Genomic DNA, 25,927 nt, shown 5'->3' with positions numbered 1-25,927 from the left:
TGAGAGCCCACTTCTTGGTTTATGACCCTGCATGGTAGAAAGGGGCTAGGGAGCCCTCCCATTCATGATGATTCCACTGTCTTCACCCAGTCACCTCCCAAAGGCTCTGCCTCCAGATGTCATCACCTTGGGGATTAGGTTTCAACATATGAATATAGGGGGACACAGTTAATAGCACTACTGTAACAAAATTATCACAAACTTAGTGGCTTAAAAGCAACACAAATTTTTTAGCTTACACTTCGGGAGGTCGGAGTGTTAAATGGGTCGTCAGGGCTCAGTTCCTTCTAGAGGGTTTGTTGGAGAGAATGTTCCTTGTCCTCTCTAGCTTCCAGAGGCTGCCTGTGTTCCTTGGCTTGTGGTCCCTTCCTCTGTCTTCAAAGCCAACTGCATAGTAAGTAGTTTCTCCTCCCTCCTCTCCTTCCATAATCACATCTGCTTCTGACACTTCTGCTTCTCTCTTTCAAGGATCCACATGACTATATTCAGCTCACCCACATGATCTTGGATAAGCTTCCTATCTCAATATCCTTAACTTAACCCTATCTCCAAAGTCCCTTTTGCCAGGTAGGGTAATCACAGTTTCCAGAGATTAGGACCTCCTTGGGCATAATTATTCTATCGGCTGAAACCCTCTTGCCTGGGTTGTTTCAGCAGCTTCCTAGCTGGTCCCTCACTTCTGCAGTGGCCACACCATAGTCTGTATTCTTCAGAGCAGCTAGAGTGCTCCTGTTACAACTGGGTATGTCATCCTTAGGCTCACAGTCTTAGTGGTCATCATCTCTGAGGCAGTGGCCTTTCAGTGGCCTGAGGGCTACATGGTACCCCTGACTCCTATCTCTACTGTTCTCTCCTAGTCCCCCCCCCCCCCCCCCCCCCCCGCTGCTTGTTCCTCTGTAGCCCTGCTGGCCCCCTTGCCTGTTCCAGTTTTGGGGCTCTTGCATTTGTTTTCCCTGCCTGGAAAGCTCTTCTGAATGGACCTGTGGCTCTCTCCCTCCCCTTTGTAGGTCTTTGCTGCAATGTCATCTTCATGAGGCTTTCCCTGACTGTCCTATTTTAAATTCTCACCACTGTCCATATCACATGCAGCCCTGTTCTCCTTTCTTGCTTTCTTTAGTTCCATTGCATTTATTACCATTTCATATGCTATGTATTTTTATATGCTTAACATATTTTCACGTTTGTTTTTATTTTCCCACGAGGATATAAACTCTGTGAGGGCAGGGATTTTGTTTTGTTCACTGTTATTGAATGAATGGATTTAGATTGACTCCAAATTGTCCCCTGTGAAATACAGATGCATTTTTTTTAAGTGCTTAATTATTTTTGAGAGAGAGAGTGAGAGAGACAGACAGAGGATCCGAAGTGGGCTCTGCGCTGATAGAGAGCCCATTGCCGGGTGAATCCATGAACCATGAGATGATGACCTGAGCCCAAGTCAGATGCATGTGATTTCTGGTGGGGAAAAAGTTCTACCAAAATGCCTTAGCTTTGTATTTGAGATTTACTTTATCCTTGGAGAGATGTCTATCCTTTTAGGGTCCTGAGGCTACCACTACTGTGACATTTGATATTTGAGGGTTGCTATTCTCTCATTAACTTTCTGGCACAAGTGGGTGTAGAGGGCTCTTCATTCTCTGTAGCAAAACTGGTACAAGGCGGAAATGTTCTGGAAGACTTAAGGAAAGAGTGAAGATGAAAGGAAACTGAAGACCTTCTAAGTCCAAGAGATCAAAACAGTTTTTGTAATAACAGTAGACATTATTATCTTTTTCCACTCTCATCCTGTCCTGAGTATAGATGGGAGTATTCCAGAGCTGATGTGACATATGATATTGCAACAGATGAAATGAAGAAGCAGATAGGATAATCTGGCCATTTTCTATTAAGAAGGATATTAGAGCAATTTGCAGAAATATAAAATAATGCCATTTTCTCACTTTGGTTTGGAAACTGTAGTGATTTTTTCCATAAGACATGTTTATGTTAACATGCAGTGGATTTACTGTTTTGAAATAAGTTAATAGATTTAAATTTTCTCAGTTTTAATTAAAAAAATTTTTTTAGTCTTTATTTTTGAGAGAGAGAGAGAAAGACAGGAGAGCAGAGAGAGAGAGAGAGAGAGAGAGAGAAAATCCGAAGCAGGCTCCAGGCTCCACGCTGTCAGCATAGAACCTGATGCAAGGCTCAAACTCATGAACTGCAAGATCATGACCTGAGCCGAAGTCTGATGCTTAACTGACTGAGCCACCCAGGCACCCCTCTCGGTTTTAATTTCTAATAAGATAAATGGCAACAGCTATAATCCACATAAACAAATTATTTGGCTCTTTAATAATTTTTAAGAGTAATCCTGAGACCAAAAAGTTGGAGAACTGCTGGTTAGATAATTGGCTTTTGAAAAATAGCTTGCTCATGTTCAGCTGTGTCCTGCCTACACCCATTGTTCCTCTGGACCCCACACTGAGCAGTCTCAATTACTTAGCATTCATCCTCATAATTCACATTTCCTGCTGGAAAACACAGCTTTCCCCAGTGGCAATGGAAATAATTGCCCACAGGAGAATTCCAGACTGCTTTCCAAAGAGCTAGAACCATACTCTGCCACCGAAGCAAGCGATAACCATGTAAGATGACCCTGCACCGTCCCAGGGATGTGCTTATAGATTATGCACCTGTGTGATAATAGTTTACATGTATGAGGAGGTCATTGTTCAAGGGGTGGAAAGGACTTATTTATTCATTTTTGATCTCGTGATGTGCCTGACCCCACTGTGGTGCTGGGGGATGCTGATGGGAATCAGAAATAGCCCTTCTCCCTTGATTCGTTGACACAGGAGTTGGTTGTGACCCAGGGTTCTACTCTTCACAAAAGGTAGTTTTTCCCATCTAGGCTATTTCTGGAACTAGAAATGTTTCAAAAGCCTATGGGTTCAATAAACTTGTGTTGCTTAGTTATGGTATTGTGCTTCTCAGTCTTCAAAACCTTTAAAATATGCCCTGTTTATGAAATGTATGAACAGGTGTTCATGTATGTATGTGTATATATTTGTGTGTACATATATACACATACACATGTATAATGTGTGTGTTAATTTTTATACTCTACATAGAGTGAAACTTTCGGAATCAGGAGAATAGGTTGAGTTGTAACTTTAGAAGTTGAGATTAATTAAATTTGATGATTTGGTCAATGTAATTTGTTATTGGAGTTAATTATCATAAAAATATTTGATGGGTAAAGGCTGTTTTTAAAACCATCTTCGGGTGATTTCGTAGAAGTAAAGATGTGTTACTCGGTGGGACCTGAGGTATTGTGCTGTGGATGACAAACTGAGGTATGGTAGGGTGGGGCTGTGTGGCTGGGGTCCAGTCACTAACAGGACTGGAGTGGAAGGTAGAACCAGGACCAGGCTCTGCTCTGCCATGTGACTCCTGAAGTCAGAGGTTTGACCTTATTTCTTCTCGAGATAGAAGTAGCATTTTTATTACACTAACTGTGTGGCTAGAATGCTCATAAGAGCACTTTAGTAAGAGTAAAGTGGGGGGACCTACATAGCTCAGTTGGTTAAGCATCTTAGTTCAGCTCAGGTCATGATCTCGTGGTTTGTGGGTTCAAGCCCCACATCAGGCTCAGAGCCTGGAGCCTACTTCAGATTCTGTGTCTCCCTCTCTCTGTCTGCTCCTCCCCTGCTTACGCTCTCTCTCTTTCCTCCTCCCTTCCTCTCCCTCTCCTTCTCTTCCTCTCCCTCCTTCTCTCTCCCTCTCCCTCTCCCTCTCTTTCTCACCCTCTCAAAAGTGAATAAACATTAAAAAAAATAAAAACAAGACTAAAGTGTTTGGATCCCCTTAAAACAAATAACCTACTAGCACATTAAACATAGTGATTTGTCACGTTATAAGTGTGTTGAAGTATTTCATTTATTGTGATCCCTTTAGCTGTTATTAGAGGATTTTACTAACCTACAAGATGCTCTATTAAGGCAGTTCTGTGATATTAATACAGAGCTTTGGAACTTAGTCCAGACTTTGCCTTTATTAGCTGTGAGACTTTAGGAAATGTCTTCCTATTCCTTAAATCTCATTTACCACTTTGACAAGTGGGGTATAAATAACCATCTTAATATGGTTGCCAGGATTTAATGAGGCTGCATATGTAAATTCTAATAGTAATAGCTAATGGTTACCTGGCTCTCATGATGTAGACAGGGTGAGGGGTTGGGGGAACATATTGTGGGAAAAAATTACTAATCGTGATGAGATTTTGTACCAAGAGAATAATAGGTAGGTTCTTAGTTTAGGTAGGTGTTTAGAGAAGGCCTTAAAATGAATTTTAATGTTTCTCTGGGAAATGACCATGAACCTGTGGAAATTGCATTTTGGAGGATTTTTTTTAAAGCTCCCATTTGGAATGTTCATATACGTTATTAAGCAAAAACGTAGAAAACTCTTAAAAGAAGTGAAGAAATTCTGAATAATAAAATGATACAATGCTTCCCAGCTGCTACATAAATGCATATTATTAAAAAGGCTTATAAGAACAAATCTAGAGAAGTAAGTCCTGAAATCTTTATCCTAATTCAGGTTTCTCTCAGTATCTTATATGCCACTGTTTTCATTAATATTTTTGTAAGGACAAAATCAAAGGCGATATATAATAGTTGAACCCCTGAAATGAATGAAATAGTACATTTTTCAAGCTAGATCACTTGTTAAATAGCTGATCATTTTTTGAGGGGGAAAAAAAAGATTGAATTCAGATCTATAAATCCTTTTAATAAGTAGGAGAGTTTTCAAATATTGGGCCTGTGATTAATGCAGAATTAATATATGTGAATGAATTTTTAAAATTCTTCCTGTTCCTTCTGTAATGATTGAATAGTGTATAAGGAAAAGGATTGCCTGTGGTCCAAGGTATGTCCTCAAACAAGACATCAGATATCACATACAGCTATTTTAATAATAACGTTAACTTTACACACCATACTCATGTTTTGTGCTATGTATTCTTTATAACATGCTCCGTTTTACTAAATGGGAAACTGGAGCCACTGTTAACTCTCCAGTTGTCTTAGTGGCTGAACTCTGGTCTTTAGGCTCAGAGTCTAGTCTTTTCCCATTTCACCATGATTGTTGCTAACACCAAGAATGGACTGTGATGCTTGGAGGATTTGTAGAAAGCATTAAACCGTTCAGTGCTACTGAGCAACTTGTTAATGTGGTACTTACCTCTAGGTTGAATCTGTGTATCTCCCCTCAGGAAATTGTATCTCTTAGGCCAATATTCCAGTTATCTATTGCCACATCACAAACTACACCCAAATTTCCTGATTTTAAATAATGATTTGTTCCTGTCATCGTCTTCGTAGGTTGGCTGGCCTCAACTAGGGTATAGAGTGGTAGGGTGGGGCTGAGAAGGCAAAGGTCAGATGAAAGGGGACCTTGTTGGCCACAGCCTTAGGTGGATGGCCACCTTTCTGGTGCCTCTAGACCATCCTTTGTATAGAGGTAGTTGGTAGAGAGATTGGTCAGGGAAAATGACAGGAAGAGTATAAGAGCAAAGAAGGTAGCCAGGGTGTACCACGAGAGGAGAAGCAGAAATCAGAATCTGGAAAGATCTGTCAGTGAGGGTTAGTGGTTGTGACATTAAAGTTTATTAGGCTTACAGATGTTAACAAGTGACCATTTTGTTGTAATTGTTGGTATTGTCATTACAAAAGTCTGGAGTTTAGTGCTTTGTTATTGACAAATTTGGGGGTTGCAAGGAACAGAAACCAAATAGCTCCCAAGAATATATTGGCTCATGTAATTGAAAAGTTACAGGAGTAAGTCTAGCTGTTAGGAATGGCTAGCTAGACTCAAGGACTCAAATGATGTCGGTCAGCACTTAGTCTCACTCTCTCCATTTCTCAACTCTGATTTCTTCAGGTTAACTCTTCTCAGGCAAAAGAATGGCCCTGGTTTCTCTGAAAAGTACAGCGCTGGTAGAACTGGAGGATTAAGGTACCTTCTACAAGAATTACATTTATTAACCCTCTCAGTATTCTTAAAGATCACTCAGTTTTATAAAAAGAAATATGTGAAGGAAAAAAAAAAACCCATGAAATGATAAAAATTTCAGCTCTACACATAGTGATCGGAATGACCAAGGTCCAAACAATGAGAACACTAAATGCTGGTGAAGATGTGCAGCAACAGCGGGAGCTGTCTTTCCTTGCTGGTGGGAATGCAAAATGGTGCAGCCAATTGGGAAGACAGTTTGGAGGTTTCTTATAAAACTAAACATACTCTTACCATACAATCCAGCAATCCATTTCTTGGTAGTTAGCCAAAAGGGTTGAAAACTTATGTCTACGCAAAAACATGCACAGGGATTTATAGGAGCTTTATTCATAACTGCCAAAATATGGACACAACCAAGACGTCCTTCAGTAGTGAATGGATAGGCTGTGGTACATGCAGACAATGGCATATTATTTAGTGCTAAAAAGAAATGAGCTACCAAGCTATGAGAAGATGTGGAGAAACCTTAAATGCATCTTACTAAGTGAACAAAGCTAATGTGAAAAGGCTACATACTGCACGATTCGAAGTATATGACGTTATGGAAAAGGCAACAGAGTCAAAAGATCAGTGATGTGGCAGGAGTGAGGAGGGGAAGAGGGGTGATTAGGTGGAGCCCAGAGGACTTTCGGAGCAGCAAAACTGCTCTGTATGACCCTATAATGACGGATGTATGTTATACAGTTGTCCAAACCCATAGAATGTACAAGACCAAGAGAACTCTGAGGTAAACTATGGACTTTGGGTGATGATGTGTCGGTGTAGGTTCATCAGTTGTAACAGATGTACCACTCTGGTGGGGGGGGAGGTGTTGGTAATGGGAGAGGCTATGTATGTGTAGGGGCAGAGGTGGGTGGGAAATCTCTGTACCATCCTCTCAGTTTTGCTGTGAATCTTTAAAGAGTGCTTTAAAAAATAGTCTTTAAAAAGTTTTTAGCAGTAGTTCTTAGCTTGCTAATTCAAGGATGTGACCTGAACTTAAAACTTGAAGTAACAGGAAGAAGTAGGAACATCAGTCTTAGTAATGAAGCCTCCTTTAACCAATGCTGCAGCCTAGACTTAGTCTGGGTAATTTATAAGTGGTATATAATTTATCCTCTCTTACTGAGTGTGTAAGTGTGACACACTGAGTGTGTAAGTGTGACAGTGTTCAGTGTACTGAACACTGGTCATTGTGTCAGTCAACATGCTGTGCACTGTACATTAAGTATCTCCTTAAGCTTTTCAACAAGGCTATGACCTAGGTATTATAATCTCGGTTTTACACATGAGAGACTGAGGCTTAGGGTGTTTAGCAACTTCGCAGAGGCCACCGAGCTAGGAAATTCTACCGCCAAAATTCAAATCCAGGCAGTTTGAAACCAGAGTGTCCATTCGGGACTGAATTAGGTGGCTTTGCATCTCTAGAATCTCCAATTTCTTTCCAAAAGCTCGACCAGACCCTTTAGCCTTAAGCAATGTGAGCCTTGTGAGTTGGTGTACCTGTTTTTCATGTGGACAAGACACACTGATAACTTACTGTGCTGACCTTGGGGCTGAGAGGGAAGGTGGCTCTTGCAGCTACTTTTTACGCCACTTTAGCTGCCCCTCTGTGGGGAGGCTTGTTGGTTAGAGCGTCCATCCACGCATGACAGCTGGCCTGCTTAGGTTCGCAGTTCCACCTAAGGAAGTAAGGACAGTAAGCCGTTTTTCCTTTTATTGATGCTGGCAATTATCTGAGGAGAGTAGGAAAATTGGAACGCTGTTACATAACTTGAGGCATTTCCAAGAGGCACCTCTAAATAAACAAAGCCTCAACCTTTTTTGCTTGTGTAGCTTTTGAAGGGCCAGAATTATTTTATTTTGAGGACATAAGTAAACCCAACCTAGCACCTTCCCTGTGGACCAAGGAATTAGTCTGTGTATTTGTGCTCAAAATAAAATAGAACATGTTATGGCAACTCATCACGTGCTGAAAGCAGTAGAGTCGAATGGTCTGAGTGAGATTTCTCCAGATGTCAAGATATTTATGATCAACACTTGAAAAAGTAATGTTTGTTCATTTTTAAATGTTAATTTTACTATAGTTCTTTTATAAATTGACATAAATACTCTGCCTCAGACTAGGTACTTACCTTGAATTCTAAGCAACCAATTCAACCAATTTTAAATTGTCTTTCATAAGGAAGAGAAGAGAAATCAGTTTGTTTAGATCTGTGCTTTGTATCATTTCCTAACTGGAGTGAATTATAAAAGAATCTTAAGGAGGAAGATAAAAAGGAAATTAGCATAATTTCCTGGTTCAGAATCAGACTGTCTTCTCATTTTTTTTTTTAAAGGTACCGTATTGTTTATTCTAAGCTTATATCACACACCCCTAGCCAAATATATTTAGGAAAATAAATTCCAAAGTCAGTCCGTTTGGTTGGGCCATCATTAAGATGTTATCTGTATTTTTTTTTTGGGGGGGGGGACAGGGTATAGTTTAAATGAGAATAAATTGTGTCTAAAGATATTACTGATTAACTTTTTTCCTTCTAGTTGGAAATTCTTAATTGGAGTGCTCGATTTCAAAGCAGCAAAGCTGGTCTATTCAGTACTGACACTACTGATGTACATTTAAATTCATAAAGAATTGATTGTTTATTGTATACAAGGTCAGTGCTCATGATAAACATAAGTATGGCCCAGTCTCCTTGTAGTTGACTTCCTGGCTTTGGAGGGGAGAGGGAAGGGGGAGAGTTTGAAGCAAATAACTCAGTTGTGGTGATGCAGAAATGTTTGGGTAGGAGCCACACACATTGTACCGTGGGGGCACAAAGGGGGGTTCGGCACTGGGGGGGGGGGGGTCAGAAAAGGCTTCACGTAGAAAGACACACTAGAAACTGGCTCTCATAGGAAGAATACAACTTACTGGCTATGTGCACAGAGACCTGCAACAGCACAGCAAAGTCAGGGCCTTGTAAATAGTTTTGTAGTTGAAACTTGTTTTAAAAATTAACCCAGGATTTGTTTTAATCACATATGGTAAGACACAAACATGGAAATGACTGTCGTAGGGGGAGAATTTTTTATACTCTGGTCCCTAGAAGTAGGCCCAGCATTGCCAGACAGGGCCACAGGGGGAAGCACCGGGATCGGTCTGGAGGCAGGAGTGAGGGAAAGCATGGACAAGAAGTCTTCATTGTGGTTTCCAAATGGGTAAGGCAAGGTAAGCAGACTTATGAATACTTTCAGGAGGCTCCAGGGTGGAGAGACTGCCCCTCTTTGTTGAGTACCTGGCTGTACCTGGCTGGGGGGTGATGGTTAGGGCAGGGGAGAGTGGCTGCATGTGTGAGAGTCTGCTAAAGGAGGCAGACAGAGGGGCCATGGGCCCTGCATTGGTTGGTTTGCATCTAGAGGTCACAGTCACAGGAGAGTCATGGGCTGTCTTTAACAACTGGCTAGCTCTGGGAGGAATCTCTCTCCCTAGATGCCAGAATATGAAGAATACAGAAAATAAGAAAATGCAGTTATTAGAAATCTTAGGAGGTAAAGAGGAGGAGGGTGGGTGCTAGTATGTAAAAAAGGAGAGTAGAGGGTTGCCTGGGTGGCTTAGTCAGTTAAGCATCTGACTCTTGGTTTTGGATCAGGACCTGAACTCACAATTCGTGGGACTGAGTCCTGCATTGGGCTCTGCACTGGTGGTGTGGAGCCTGTTTGGGAGTCTCTCCCTCTCTCTCTGTCCCTCCTCTGCTTGCTCTCTCTCTCTCTCTCTCTCTCTCTCTCTCTTTCTCTCTTTTTCCTTCTCAAAATAAATAAACATTGAAAAAATAAGAGTAGAGAGAGAATAAGAGGTCAGATCATGGAGGACCTTCATGAAAGTTTGGGCCTTATTGTTAAGTAATAAGAACTCTGGACAGATTTTGATCAGTTCCTTACACCTGCATTTTGGAGTAATCCTTCTTAGGAGCAAAGAGTAAGATTGATTGGAGAGACAGAGGTGTGGAGACCAAGCAGGAGATTGTTGCAAGTGTTAGTATAAAGGTGACAAGGGGCCAGAGGAAGGCAGTGATGGCTGGGATAGTTTGGAGGGGACACATATGAGGAATTCTTGCAAGGCAGCAATGATGAGCCTGGACTGACTGGCTGTGGGTACGAGAGGAGTGAAAGTGGTTTCTCTGTTGACACTCAGGTGAGTTTGTAGTGTGGTGGTACCACAGCCCAGACAGGGAATATGTAAGGTAAAGGTGTCCAGGGGAGAAGATGAAGAGTTCAGTTTGGTACTTGATGAATTTTCTGGCCTTACTGGAACACCCAGGGTAACCTATTTGGCAGGCAGTTGGATGTAAGGTTCTGGAAGAGGTAGTTTTGGTCAGGGAGGATCATTTGTAGTGCTTGGAGATAAAAGGAAGCAGTAAGGGAAGGTGAGGCATAGATGGGATTAACAACCTTAGAGGGTCAAAGAAACAGTTTCCTTTGAGAAAGGTAATAATGGAGAACTTTGAGATTGCTGGGAAGAGATCACAATACGAAGAGGAAAGCAAAGGTGAATGTCACAAGGAGGAGAACGGTGAGTTAGGATCCTAGAGAAGGTTTGGCATGTCCACCATGAAACCAGGGACATGTTGGAGGATAGGCCTCCTTCTTACCACTGTGACTCACTGAACCCATAGTGATCTTGGCTCCTTGGACCCAGGTGAGCTTGGAGGCTTGAAATGTATACTGGCTTCAGAGTGAGCTATTCATGTGCTTTAGCATTGCTCAGCATTCCGAGAGAGCACAGATGGCAGATGCTGAATGGACCCAAGCTTATTACTGTGTAGAGAAGTAACTGAAGAAGCATCTGAAGAAACATGAGCTTTCCACTGGATTGAGAGAAACAGAGCTTGGGGAGTGGAAGATGAACTAGGGGAGAATGCGGTCTCTTTGTAGTCGTGATAAAGTCTGAGGACATGAGGATGTTGAGGGAGCGTTCTGGTAATGGCTGTTCGAGCCAAGGATATTAAGAAATTGTGAGCTCTTTTCTTTCTTGCTTGCTTTTTTTTTTTAAAGCTTATTTATTTTTGTAGAGAGAGAGACAGGGGGAGGGGCAGAGAGAGAGGGAAAGAGACAATCCCAAACAGGCTCCTTACTGTCAGTGGAGACCCTGATGTGGGGCTCAGACTCACGAACCGTGAGATCATGACCTGAGCTGAAGTTGGACGCTTAACTGACTGAGCCACCCAGACGCCCCAAGAAATGGTGAGTTCTGATCCCATTGCTTATCCACATGATTCAGGTGCTCTGGGATACTGGCAATGTTCTGATTGAATATAGAGGACTAAAGTCTTAAATAAGCCACTTTTATGTTTTCTCTTTTTCTAAGTGTTTGAATTAAAAGTGGAAGTGTAATAACCAATAAATATTTCATCCATGGCTAGAATTATATCTTACCAAAAAACCCAAAAAACTTAAATGTGGAAACATCATTAGCCTTTTTCTAACCAGTAGGATTCTTTGACCATTTAGTAATCCAGACTCTTTATCCCCAAAGAGTAGTTCAAATGTAAGTTCTTATTACTACTTCGTGAAACAAAAACATTTTTCAATTAATTCAGACTGAGAAGTGTTTATTTCCTGTGAGGAATAGGCAGCCTTCTAGGCCATAAAGCCAAAGAAGAGTGGTGTTTGTTCTGTGACAAGCTTTTGTGATGAAGGAAGAACAGTCCAATGCTTTGCAAAACTCTTAGCTGTTTAGTGGCTCTAATGCCTTCCTGGGTCTCTTCTCCCTCCAAATAATGCATCAGCTCTGAGGACAGTATTTCTTCCAGTGGCTATATGTTTGATTTCTAATTCTTTGCTCTTATTTCCAAATCTAGTTCTTGACAAAGAGAGGAAAGGAATAGGAATACTTCATGCATAGTGTGTTCCAGTATGTTTTGGGTCTTCCACTCACATAGGGGCTGATGGGCTTATGAATCCTAGGGTAGATTGTTAGTCTGTCATGGTGCTGATGAATTTCTTCACCTTAGAAGATACCCATGGAGCACTTGCTCTTGGCCTCCTAGCATGATTTTGTGACTCAACATAACCATGGCAAAAATACTATAACCTAGATCACCTTTACAGGTACGTTTATTTGATTATCTTCCTTGAAAGAAAAATAATTTGGTTGCTTGTTGTGTCCATCATATGTGTTGTGTGTGAAATCTTTTAAAGTCATTTTAACATAGGGAAATAATAAAATTAGGACTGTTCATACTAAATCAGCTTCAAAAAGTATTATTTTGGAAATGGGCTATTAAGATTTTTTTCTTACAAAGGTTGATTTTGCTTTTGTCATTTTGGTGGACTCTTTGTTGATACTGTTATTTATATGTGATAGAGTAGAAATTGTTTCTGTGGATGACAGGCTTAATCTCAAGTACATGTTATCCTTTACTTTTCAAACACAGCTGCAAGTGCCTTGTACCAATATTTAAAAATAGACTTCGCAGGCAAAACAGTCTGTACATTCACAGGCAAGTACAATATGATTTTAGAGTGATCTGCTAAATGCATGGCTATACTAAGTCCACTCAGACATTATCATGATGCCTCATATGTATCTGACAGCTTCTCTTTTATGAATATTGGTGTGTAGTGAGGTCACTTGGTTTGAGCATGAAGCTCTTGTAACCAGGTCTGTGGTTGCGATTCCTATTTGGAACATTTATTGTAGCATAGAGGAGGTTAAATTATACCCGAGGCCTTTCCTTCTGGCCAGCCAGATGAGGGGAGACAGGCACTCCCAGGAATGGGTAAAAGAGTGTGTGTGGATGCCCCATTCCTAGTCCAGTTGCTTGTAGGGATGTATGTCTTCTGGGAAGTTTAATGGCATCGTCATCTTGTATATAAGGGACAGACATTCGGATGAAAGGTCATGATTGCCTTTAGTGTGAATGGTAATGTTGTCTACTCTGGCTGAGGGACTGTGACCACAGGCTTTAGTTCTGTCTGATCAACGTTTCTGTGTAACTGATCAGTGTTTTAAGAACTGACATGTTTTGGCAGAGAGTGATGACCTCAGTCCCATCCTAACTGTTATTTTTACTATCCTTGTGTTCTCCATGAATATTAATGGGAGACTGAAGATATTAAAGGACAGAAACAGATGCCTTCAGTAGCTGTTCCAGGATAGAGGGGGTGGGAATGGCAGGGTCCCAATCTCCTTCCTGCAGCAAGTTCCAGTGAGCCCTGTAATGTGCCACCTACACAGATGAGTGGTGTCATCTGCTCTGAGGCCACAGAGGCTTTCAGACTCATGCTCCACTTTCAGTGAGAAAGTGGGTGGCATAGCTTAGAGAAGAGAAAATGGATTCTTACAAGAATAGACTTTAAACATATAGTTCATATCTACTCTTTTCAGAAATTGATCATAGCCAGTCATAAATTGTGTTGGAGACTCAGGAAATGATTGCCATCCATCTTGGTCTAAACTCCTTTGGAAGAGATGCCACAGTTCACTGTTTCATAATGTGTCGCATATATTTACATTATTCTATAATTTATTCTCTATTAGAGACTATTTAAGGTATACTACCCCCTTCCCTTTCTGCTCACAAATGCCCCGTGGAATAGGACTAGGGAAGCTGGTTGCTGGAGAAAAATGGCTCTTGCATAGACATAACTTGAGCTCTCATTGAATAAATGGTGTAATATAAACAGAAAAGGTCTAGCAGAAACAAATAGTTGAGCATTTTCACCAATGTGATTTGAGATGGTTAGGCCTGTGATGGATGATTGTATGTTAATACCAACCAACCTATGCATTACAGTTGATGGTTTATAAAGCATTTCACAGCCGTTTTTGTGTCAAGTGCAACGAAGACAACGTTGTGTGATCTAAAATGGATTCTCGGGGCGCCTGGGTGGCGCAGTCGGTTGAGCGTCCGACTTCAGCCAGGTCACAATCTCGCGGTCCGTGGGTTCGAGCCCCGCGTCGGGCTCTGGGCTGATGGCTCAGAGCCTGGAGCCTGTTTCCGATTCTGTGTCTCCCTCTCTCTCTGCCCCTCCCCCGTTCATGCTCTGTCTCTCTCTGTCCCAAAAATAAATAAACGTTGAAAAAAAAATTAAAAAAAAAAAAATGGATTCTCACCCCATTCCTACAAATGACACTTGTCCTGCTGAGATCTGTTCCTTGAACAAGATCATGTCTTCCCCTCACCTTTGCATAGGTCCCTTGTACTCTGACTTAAGAGTAGCTAGAGGTGTCTGACCTACAGTTTGTGCATCTGCCACCTGTCTGATGGGCTCACGTTTATTGCAGGCATATGAGGAAGTCTGCCTCCCGGGACTCTGCTTCCTCCCAGGGCTGCCCCAAGATCTATGTGGTGGTCCTTTTCTGGCAACTGCAGTGGATTTCTGGTTTGCTGTGGGAAGTAGCAGTAGGTATACATTCTTGCAAGGACTGGGGAACGTTTAATGGTGGTAAAATTACTGGCAGGGTTTGAATAGACTGCTTTCAAACCCTTAACATTCCTTTTCCCGTGATTGTTGTTGATATGGAATGAGTCATCTTCAGCTGGTAGATGGTGAGAATATTAAGAGCTTTCTGTTTAAGTTTTCCAGATGCTCAGCAGTTCTTGCGTTTGGTGAGTTACTCCACGGTGACCAAGGCTGGTTCCGTTGGGAGTTGGGGAGGTGGCTCAGCACTAAGAGCTCTCTCTCCCGTCTTCTCTCCCTATGTCCTGGGGAATTGTATTTATAACCAAGCCAACTAATGTTTCTTAGGTTATGAAAAGGACTGTGTTTAAAATTTTTAATCACAACCTCTGCCACAGACATTATGTGTTATATTCTCCCCAGCAGATAAGACACTGCCTTTATTTCGTTGTTTTTCACTTTAAAAATTTTTGGATGGGGTTGGTTATGTTAACAGTGTTCCCACACCCACCCACTGCTGTTTCCACATTTCATTTCTCTAGGCACAAAAAAAATAGGCCTTTCCGGAATTATCATATTGGCAAACTACATTATTCCCGAAATAATTGAAACATTTCAAGGAAGTTACCTTGCATCCCCGTGAGGTTGGCTGGTTTGTTTGGATGATTCTTTATGGGTTCATTTTAGGCAAGATGTTTCATGCTGGGGTTTTTTTTTTTTTCCCCTTGTTATGAGTCAAAAGTCCTAGATGATTAAAGCCTAAGAAGAAAATGCTTCTGTGCCGTCATGATGATGTGAATAATAAAAAAGTGGGGGGAATACCTGTTTGGGAATTCTCAGAAACAGGAATGTGATCCAGTATACATGAAGTGAGGTTGGTGGGGGGGGGGGGGGGGTGGCGGGTAACTGCAGAATTCCTGCTGGTGTCCTTGGTACAGCAATATTCAGTCCCCATGAGTGGTTAGTTGCTTCTCTTGACAATATCAGACTACAGAAGCCTTATTTTTTCAGACACTTACTTTCAATGGTCAAATAAAATTATACTCTTTTTTTTTTTTAATTTTTTTTTCAACGTTTATTTATTTTTGGGACAGAGAGAGACAGAGCATGAATGAGGGAGGGGCAGAGAGAGAGGGAGACACAGAATCGGAAACAGACTCCAGGCTCTGAGCCATCAGCCCAGAGCCTGACGCGGGGCTTGAACTCACGGACCGCGAGATCGTGACCTGGCTGAAGTCGGACGCTTAATCGACTGCGCCACCCAGGCGCCCCAAAATTATACTCTTTTTAATCATTGGGAGCATATTTTCTTACGGGTGTTCTAAGTCATCTCTTTACCAGATGACTATTTTGCTAGTTCCCCAGAATATCACAAACTATGATACGTTTTCTGGTGGGATTACTTACTTTGTTGGAAAATTTTGCCAATTTATTCATTATCTAGAAGCTTTAGAAAACGTAAAGAATATGAGTTGGAACTTCAGCAAATGAATGGCTTGTGCAGATTTGTTTATTTTAAGGCTGCATGGTGGTATCTAAATTTACCCTGAAAGTTGAAAAACACATCCATTAATAAGGGCAGAGCTTATAAAGTTAATGGCATAACAGTATCTCCATTCTCTAAATGTGGTGCTTCAGAACACATCATTTGACTTACATTAGAACTGATTTTTTTATGTTAAAGGGTGATGCTGAAATAGGATTCCATTGTATTTTGTTCTGTCTTTGCTTTCTGCTCTGTAATCCTTTAAAACACATCTCTTAAAAGAATTCATTATTATTTTCTCTGCCAGCAGAGTGTTGTATTTATGTGTGTTTCTGTGCATGTTGGAGGACGATTTCATTTCCATCCATAGCGTGTTGATTCTGTTTTACTTCATATACTGTATTTCATGAGTGCACCCTCAGTGCTTGACCTTCCACATCCATGAACGGGGCTCTAGCATAATGCACAATTAGGGGCACAGGGCTTTTTCCTTAAGGGGTGTGATGCAGTAGAAGAGACAGAAGAGTTGTAAATGTGTGCCTGCATGCCTGAAAACAATCCCCCAGCTCTAAAATGGAAACTTCAGCACTTGACATCTGACTCACAACTTCCCATTTCTCCAGTGAGATAGCCTAAATGATGTAAAAACAGACAAAAACAAGAGAGAACTAGTGGTTATCATTAAAATGATAGCTATTAATTATTATATGTTTACTCTTGTTCGGGTACCCAGCTAAGTGCCTTACGTGCATTATTTCATTAATCCTTCAAAATAACAAAACCAGAACCCCCGATTGGGTCCTCTGTTATCCTCTCGTTACTGGTAAAGACCGAAGGGAGTAAAATAAACAGCCCAAGGTTACATAGAAGTAGCAGAGTCTATCAAACCCATTTTGTGTGATCTCTCAGCTCACCGTCTCCACTGCTGCACTACCCATGTCCTAAAGGAATACCTGCTATATGCAATGATCATATGACCAGACTGAGGCATAAATGAGCGTTGACTCACTTCCTGGACCCTGTGATGCTCTTCGGGAGGCGGACCTGTAACTTGGTAAGAGCCGGCCAACTGGTACCTACCTGGATCTGGAGAGGCGAGGGCAGACTATGCGATAGGTGAGGGAGTTGCCACCAGAAATCTCTTCGACAAGTGTGAAGGAGAAGCACTAGAAAGCGGCATTGCCAGGAAAGCTGTCTTGGACATCAGTGCCACCCCCCGATACTCTGCCAGCACAGACGTTGGCACAGACATGCTCTCGTCCCTCCTGGGCAGGTGCAGCCAGAGAGACTCCTTGTCCTTGACACGCAAGGCCGCTGGGAGGAGCCCAACAGAGGAACCTGTTTCATGGGGCTGTGGCTTTGACTTCTCCTCTCCTCTCTGAACTGAGAGGAGCACTGCCATGTAAGTTAGCACCAGTCTGCCCACTGCCCTCTATTAGAGGAACATTTTAATGGCAACCAGCTGGAGACTAAAGGTGCTCAGAGATTCTACCTGCCCTGCTTACAGATAAACACCAGATCTGGGTTAACTCCTACTGGTCCAAAGATGGAGTAAAAAGAAAAAACCTAAGGCTTATGAAAGATTTTGTAGCAAAGAAGAGGGAAGATAACCTAACATTTAAAATGCAAAGAAACGACCTACATTTGACAAAATTATTATGAGAAGCAAGTAAATTTTAGAAAGTAATTTTTAGACACCATCTGCTTTGCGTCTTAAAATTCAAGGAAACATAGACTTTGGAGTGAGACTGAATGGTGGATGAGCCAGACTGTGATGGAGAGTGAACTGGCTGCAGAGTTGGGGAACAGAGAGTGTAGCCGTCGGAGGCAGATCGCTGGAGTGGGTACTGCCTCCACAGCTCCTGGCTCTACAACCTGTCTCAGGCCCTTTCAGGTTTCTCCTCTGTAAAGTGAGGATGACAGTTCTGACAGTGGTTAGAATTTAAAATGCACTAGGAGAATTGAAGCATGTTTTAGCACTAATAGTGAAAAATCAACATTATAAAAAATGAAATCCGGGGCGCCTGGGTGGCGCAGTCGGTTAAGCATCCGACTTCAGCCAGGTCACGATCTCGCGGTCGGTGAGTTTGAGCCCCGCGTCGGGCTCTGGGCTGATGGCTCAGAGCCTGGAGCCTGTTTCCGATTCTGTGTCTCCCTCTCTCTCTGCCCCTCCCCCATTCATGCTCTGTCTCTCTCTGTCCCAAAAATAAATGTTGAAAAAAAAAAATTGTTAAAAAAAAATGAAATCCATAACAAATTTAAGAAGTTCTCCCAGAACCCAGAGGAAAGGATTAAAGTGATAAAGTAGAAACAAAGATACGTATGTTTAGAAGGTGGCGAATGGAGATCCACCAGGAGAAAAATGGATGTTCCTGAAAAACACCAGAACAAATCGATTGGTTGCTGCAAAGAGATGTAGCAGAATCTTTGTTAAAAAATCTGTAGGGCAGGAAAATACCAGCCAACACTGGGAATAATCTTAAATGTTACTTACTAATTTTAAAGTTCGAAAAGGAATTAATTGGGCAGAAAAGCGGAAGGTTTACCTAAAAAGGGAGAAAAATCTATCTGGCCTTGGACTTGCTCCTGCGCACTATTGAATGCAGGAGTCAAAGAAACAATATCTAGTGTTGAGAGTTATCACCTAAGAATGTTTTCACCCAGACCAGGTGGTGGTCGTGGAAGAAGGAAATAGAAATCATACTCAGATTGACAGAGAAACAGAACATTCTCATCCAAAAGCTGCTTTGAAAAATAAATACCCTAAAGATTTACCTAGTTTGAAATAAGCATTAAGATATTAAGCATGGAAATAATGGTATAACAGTGTAAAGAGAAGCAAGAAATTGGTTCTTCTTCTCCTTGGTGGGGGCATTGAAGTACTTAGGGGAATCTTCATAGAGTCATCATTGAATGTTGGGCGAAAACTGTTTGCAGAGTTACTCGTGGTTCTGATGAGCAGCCTCTATTGAGAACTGCTTTAACAGTTTTAATCAAGATAAAATATGTACAGAGATAATTAGGAAAGTGGGGATATTGCCAAAATTTTCTTGTTCTCAGATTTATGCTAATTGATTTTAAAATAGAAAACTTTTGGAAGATACAACAGCAAGATTATTTTCCAGTGGCAAGTCTTAGTTTTATGAAAAAGGCCTCTTTCTTCAAATGTTTGTCTAATTTGCACATGATACCAATCAAAATTATAATTGCTTTTTTTGAGACTTATTTTATCAACTTCTAAATTTCACCTAGAAGAATAAGCTGGTAGTATAACAAAGGAATTTTTAGAAACTGATATTGTGAAAGAGGCTTGTCCTACTGGTTGGTAGGATTTAATAGTACAAATTAAACATTTATACTGGCAAATTCTGAATAGGAAGATAAAGGAAACAGTGGAAGGTTCAAAAACAGAGCCAGTATTGTAGAGATAATACAGTTCATAATGATAAAAGGGACAGTTTATCACAAAGACATAAATGTTTATGTGACGAGTAATAGAGCCTCAAAATACATGAAGCAAAAATTGGTAAATTTAAAGGGAAAAATAGACAATTTCATAATTACAGATTTTAATACCTATTTTGGTAGTTGATAGAACAACAAGTAGTTATTAGGGGAAAAACAGTAAAAACATAGAAAATATGAATAACACACTCTCTCAACCATCTTGATTAATTGACATTTGTAGAATGTATTCAGTAACCTCAACAGAGTTAAATGAGAAACCAGTAAGGATAAGGCATTAAAAAAAGACATCCAAATATCTGGAAACTTCTGAGAAAAACATCTCTATAATTCATGTGTCAAAGACAAAATCACAGTAAAATTAGAAAATAATTTGAACTGAATGACAGCAAAAATGCATCAAAATATTTGAGATACACCTCAAACAGTACTTAGGGAAAAACTTATTGCTTTAAATGCTTACATTTATTTTTATTATTTTTTTTGAAAGTTCATTTATTTATTTCGAGAGAGATCGCAAGCAGGGGTGGGGCAGAGAGAGAGGGAGAGAGAATCCTAAGCAGACTCCGCGCTGTCAGCATGGAGCCAGATGTGGGGTTTGAACTCACGAACCAAGGTCATTACCTGAGCCGAAACCAAGAGTCAATGCTTAACTGACTGAGCCACCCCGATGCCCCTAAATGCTTGCATTTAAAAGGAGAAAGATCTGGGGCACCTGGGTGGCTCAGTTGGTTGAGTGTCCGACTTCAGCTCAGGTCATGATCTCACTGCTCATGGGTTCAAGCCCCACAGTGGCCTCTATGCTGACAGCTTGGAGTCTGGAGCCTGCTTCAGTTTCTGTCTTCCTCTCTCTCTGCCCCTCGCCCACTCATGCTCTGTCTGTCTGTCTCTCTCTCAAAAATAAATAAACATTAAAAAAATAAAATAAAAATAAAAGGAGGAAGATATAAAAATGACCTAAGGTTCTGTTTTAAGAAACTATAAAGAGGGGGGAATAAAGTAAACCCAAAGTAAGTAGAAGGAAAAAAAATTGTTAAAGAGCAGCAATCAGTGAAATACAAAATAGATAGTAGAGAATATAAATGAAGCCCAAATCTGGATAATTAAAAAAATCATCAAAATTGACATATTCCTGGGGCGCCTGGCTGGCTCAGTTGGTAGAGCATGGTCTTGATCTCAAGATTGTCAGTACAGGACCCACATTGGGCATAGAACTTACTTAAAAGGAAGGAAGGAAGGATGGAAGGAAGGAAGGAAAAGAGAGAGAGAAAGAGAGAAAGAAAGAAAGAGAAAGAAAGGAAGGAAGGAAGGAAAGAAAGAAAGAAAGAAAGAAAGAAAGAAAAAAAGAAAATTGAGATTTTCCTAACATGAGCAAGAACACAAAAGAACCCAAATCACCGATACTGGGCATGAAAACAAGGGATTATCACTACAGAGCCTATAGATTTCACAGAGATAGTAAGTGAATACTATAAACAACTTGAACATCCTAGATGAAATGGGCAAATATCTTGAAAACTATGACTTACAAAATTGCTAAAAGAAATAAAAAATCTAAATAGTATTATATCTATTTTAAAAATTCATTAGGAAAAACCTTTTTCAAAGGAAGACTCCAGGCCTGGATGACTTCACTGGTAAAAGCTATCAAACGTTCAAAAAATAAATATTGTTAATATGCACAAACCTTTTCAGAAAATACAAGCAGGGCCATCACGGCCCATTTCATTTTATGGGGTTAGCAGTCCTCTACTCCCCAAACTGGCAAAGATAGATAAAAAATAAAGAAGAAAATATAGACCATTATCTCTCATAACCACAGATGCAAAAAAAAAACAAAACAAAACAAAACAAAAAAAAAACCACTGCTGGTGGTGAGAATATAAATTGGCAAACTCTCTGAAGAGGAATTTGGTAATTTCAGAAATCATCAAAATATTTTTATTCTTTAATCCAGTAAAGAATAATGGATATAATACCACAATGGATTTCTCTAATAAATGTTCCCAGGGGGTTACCTCCACATATGTTAGAACAAACAAAAACTAAGTGATAAACAGTGAGATTTTCTTAAATATGTTAGATTTGTGCAATACTATTAAAAATATTGATATAAATTATTGAAATGGGAAATAGCAAATTAAATGGGAAAGGCTACTTAAACGTATTTGCTTAGGTCCTTGATAACTATTTTTAATACATGCTTAAAATAATTTGTAGAATGTAAGGCAAGCTTAATAGTGACTGTCTTCTGACAATTGAATTATGGGTGGTAGTTTTCCCCCCTTAACAGTATTTTCCCACACTGCATAGTGAACATGTATTATTTTATATAAAAATATAAAATAGTTCAAATATTAATAAATTTTTGGATAGTTTTTTTATTGTTGAATAATGTGTCTTTCATGAAATTTAATAGTGCCTCTTTCATGAAGGCTTTAAAATTATTTTGTTTTGCAGTGCTGGGGTGGCTTAGTTGATTAAGCGTCCAGCTTCAGCTCAGCTCATGATCTCACAGTCCGTGAGTTTGAGCACCACATCGGGCTCTGTTCTGACAGCACAGAGCCTGGAGCCTGCTTCGGATTCTGTGTCTACCTCTGTGTCTCTACTCTGTGAGACTGTGTCTCTACCTCTGTGTCTCTACTCTGTGCCCCCACTCACGTCTGTCCTGTCTGTTCTCTCTCTCTCTCTCTCTCTCTCTCTCTCTCTCTCTCTCTCTCAGAAATAAACATTAAAAAATTTTTAAATTAAAACATAAAATGATTCTGGTTTCTTATATGAAAAGCTCATTTATAATTACCAGTCCCCAGTTACAGAAACGATTACTTCTTTTAACCTTAAGTAACTAACTGGTATGTGTGGAGTATTCTGCTCGTGGGTAAGTTAGAGAGGCATAAAAGGCAAGGTTTTAACTGTCTAGTATAGTTAAAGATACAGCTAACTGTAGCAATTAAATGCCTATGGCAGAGTTGGCAGGTAGGTTCATCTGTGTCCCCCTTCTGATTGATGGGTGGTGGCTGCCTGGAGGTATGAATTAGGACAAATTGTGAGTCTTTTCCTGGATTCAGCTTCCAGTGTATCGGTAACTTAATAATGTCTACTCTGAGCAGGAGAACAGGACAGTGTGGCACTGTGTGCCTTTCTTGAGCCAGTTAGGGAATAAAGGTAATCTTATTTTTACGGGTGTGCATGGGCCACGTATCTGGCCGAGATGAGCACTGATGGATGTGTGCTAGATGGAAAGTGGCATATGTGGTCAAAGTAAAGAGTTGGAAGGCTACTTCTGAGAGATTTGTGTGAAACCAAGCCATTTCATGGATTTTGTTAGACTGGTCTATGTTTCTTGAGAGAAAGCTGGTGGTTTATTGAAGTATCACTTGTAAATTTTAGCCTTAGGAATCAAATCTAAGTCTGTCTTGATATATGATTCATAATACACATTATGTATATTCCTGGCATGACAGTTTCCACACATTCAGGTTATTATGTTTATGAGCAGGTACAACACAGGTTGGCAGAAAGGTTGAGGAAAGAGGGCCGGAGGAGAAAGAGCAGGAAAAAAATAGGCCTCTTTGACTTGCTACTCCAGTGTGGTGTGGCAGATCATGTGACACCCTGGCACGCCTTCATTTCTGTGCGCTGTGTGTGTCTTGCCACATATAGTGAAATGAACGCTTCAGACTTTTTGGCATTTAATAAATAATCCATGGGGTTATATTTTGTTCCTGGCTGGTGAATTTCTAAGACTTTGCAATCAGTGAAGGGCAGGGACTGGGTTGCAAAACATCGCTGGTTTACCCTCTGCCATCCATCTACCTGCTCTGTGTGTGTGCGTGTGCATTGTATATGAAGGCATAAACAAACTCCTACGTTTTCTGCCCCTCTTAGAATGAGAGTGAGCTCTGAGGACATGGCTTATCTCTGGCTTCCCATTCCCTTTTAGTTACAAGTGGGATTTTTTTTTTCCCTTTCTTAGAAGAGCGCTTCATTTTTTTTTTTTTTTTTTGTCTAGGTGTACTTGAAATCTTTTCCAATAAGATAAATTAAGCGTAAGATAGGTAAATTTTTATGTTGGCTGTTTGGAAGAATCTCAATGTATTTTCCATCCCTCTTGAATTGGAATAATAGTATTTCGGGGTTTGAGAGGAGTGTGACAGTGTGGAAGTCATTGATCTTCTCGATCTTTGAGACCCCTGGACCCCATTTCTACCACATGTTTTTTCAGCCTACATTTAAAACACAGCCAGAGACACAGATTTCACTCCAGTCCAATGCAGCTTATTGTATCTCTAGAACAGCTTTGGCCCTTGAAAATTTTTTTTATTATCGTGGCTATCATTGTATTGTTTGGGAGTAAATACCTCTTTAAACCGAGATGCCTTCAGATACTGAAAGAATGCAGTCATGCCTCTGTAAATCCTTTTAAGCATTCCTGTTTTCCTTCTACTCTTCCAATTCAGTTCTGTTCTCAGGTCCTTTTTGTATTGATGGTTATTTAAATATTTCACCCAGAAGTGAGCCCAGTAGTCCAGGAATTGCCTAGTTCTGATCTCTTTTTTCTATTAATTAGCGAAGCTTGGAAATGAGTTGCTGGCTTGACATGTGGGGGAGGAACAGTTTCCATTTTATTGTTCACTCCTTGAGATAGTGTTGGTCGCAACCCCTAAGGTTTTCATACTTCTGTGTTTGACCTCAAGAACTGACTCCTATTTATTCCTGAGAAAGTCCATCTTGTCAGATTGGGCTCATCATTTCAACCATCCTTTGTGGTTTTATGCGATTGGCACCCAAGATAGTGGCAGCTGTGTTGAGTAGGCTCAAGCTGAGGACAGAATTTCTTAGTCTTACAGTTAGATCTGTATTAATGCTTTAAAACATTTTTAAAAATGTGAATTAAAATAGTGGCTGTCTGTTGGACTTAATTTTAAGAGAAAATGAATATAAAACACATAGCAATAAATAATGTCTCAATAAAAGTTATCTTTTATTAGTATTTTTTAAATGTTACAAAATCATTTTGACTTTTCATAAGATAAAATAATTTTAGCTATATATTTTTTTAGTGTTTATTTATTTTGAGAGAGGGTGGCAGAGTGCAAGCAGGGGAGGGGCAGAGAGAACAGGAGACACAAAATCTGCAGCAGGCTCCAGGCTCTGAGCTATCAGCACAGAGCCTGCCTGATGTGGGGCTCAAACTCACGGACCATGAGATCATGCCCTGAGCTGAAGTTGGACACTCAGCCAACTAAGCCACCCAGGTGCCTCCCCAGCCATATGTTTTTAAATGTTTTTTAAAATGAATTGGTGTTCTGTTTTAATTGTGCCCCACAATACATGTTTTAGATTTTTTTCCTAAGGAAGTTACGTGCTCTGGGACAAGTTGAATATTTAAGTTTTTTTCCTTGTATTATTACTAATCAGGTGTAATCTAGTTCATTTGGTCTCGTCGAACAATGAAAGCCAAAAGTAAGAACACTTTGTCAAATCTTCTTCTAATAATGGCCATGTTTTTCTTTATTTCTTGACAAGATCTTATAAAACCTCAGATTATGATTGAAATTATATTTTTATCAAGGTAGCTATGTTTAAGGGTTCCTTTAAAAGCCTGTTTTCATAATTATAGTCTGTGTCTTTATAATGACTCATTTTCCTGAAATGCATTTCATTCTCAAGTAATTCTGATGCATAAACCAAGAAGTTATCTGCACATTCAGCTTTTCCTTTTTTTAGGGAAAGGCCTCTTCATACCCAGTATTAGAAACATCAAGCCATTTTTTGTTACATGATCTCCTTAAATATTAAAACTTGTATGTATTGTTGACCTGCCCTTACCAAAAGTAACTTAGTACGTTAAGAATTAAATAGTGTATTATAAACTAACATGTCCTGAAAAAGGTAAGCATGTTTTCAAGAATGTTAAAGGAATAAGCATTTAATAGTTGAAAAAATGGGTAAAATTAAGCAATTTCAGTTGGCTTGGGCATGTGTTCAGTTATAGATGCTTGCCTAAATCCAAATTAAGCTAAACTCTAAAACTTGAGATAGGCAAAAGAGGAGGAGGTGGCAGGGAGGGTTAGTGGTTAGTGGGAAGTTACCTGGGCTAAGGAGGGGAAGGTGTCCCAACCTGCCAGCATCACATGGACAAAGGCATGAGGTGTGTGTGTGTGTGTGTGGTGGGGGCGTTGCTTAACAGTGGATATGGAAGCACTGAGGGCTGTAAGCAGAAAAGTGACTGAGGTTTCCTTAGAAAGGTATTCTGACAGTTCTGTGGTAAGCAGAATGCCTCTATTAGATACAATCCAGATTTGGGGTGTAGTTAGTACAAAGAATCATGAACCATAGAAAACCAGCTGCTACCCACTGTGGTTTTCCTGAAACTGCTCTTGCCTTGTTTTAGATTGGAGAGTTAATTGAGTCCTTCCTGGGATCCCCCAATTCTGCCTCAGGCATTGGGTAAACTACTACTTGGTCATCATTTTCTTAGGAATTAGTTCTGCATAGAGGAGTCTGACATTGGCCTGACTTACTCCCCAGGTTCCTAGTAAGATT

The 25,927-nt window shown here is 40.4% G+C and overlaps 1 protein-coding gene across 7 annotated transcripts in view; it reads left to right on the top strand.

Annotated features, from left to right (window-relative positions):
• Positions 1-25,927, top strand: part of CTTNBP2 (cortactin binding protein 2) — a 171,934-nt gene that overhangs the window by 55,725 nt on the left and 90,282 nt on the right. Inside the window, exon 2 of one of the 7 annotated variants that reach the window (XM_047849892.1) lies at positions 5,929-6,003. The exons of the other annotated variants lie outside the window; for them this stretch is intronic. The gene's annotated coding sequence lies outside the window, so the exon portion shown is untranslated. The remainder of the gene's footprint in view (positions 1-5,928; positions 6,004-25,927) is intronic. 7 annotated transcript variants of the gene reach the window in all.

This window comes from Prionailurus viverrinus, chromosome A2 (assembly GCF_022837055.1).
Source record: "Prionailurus viverrinus isolate Anna chromosome A2, UM_Priviv_1.0, whole genome shotgun sequence".
In the NCBI taxonomy this organism is placed as follows: domain Eukaryota; kingdom Metazoa; phylum Chordata; class Mammalia; order Carnivora; family Felidae; genus Prionailurus; species Prionailurus viverrinus.
This window is presented reverse-complemented; position numbering and strand designations above follow the sequence as displayed.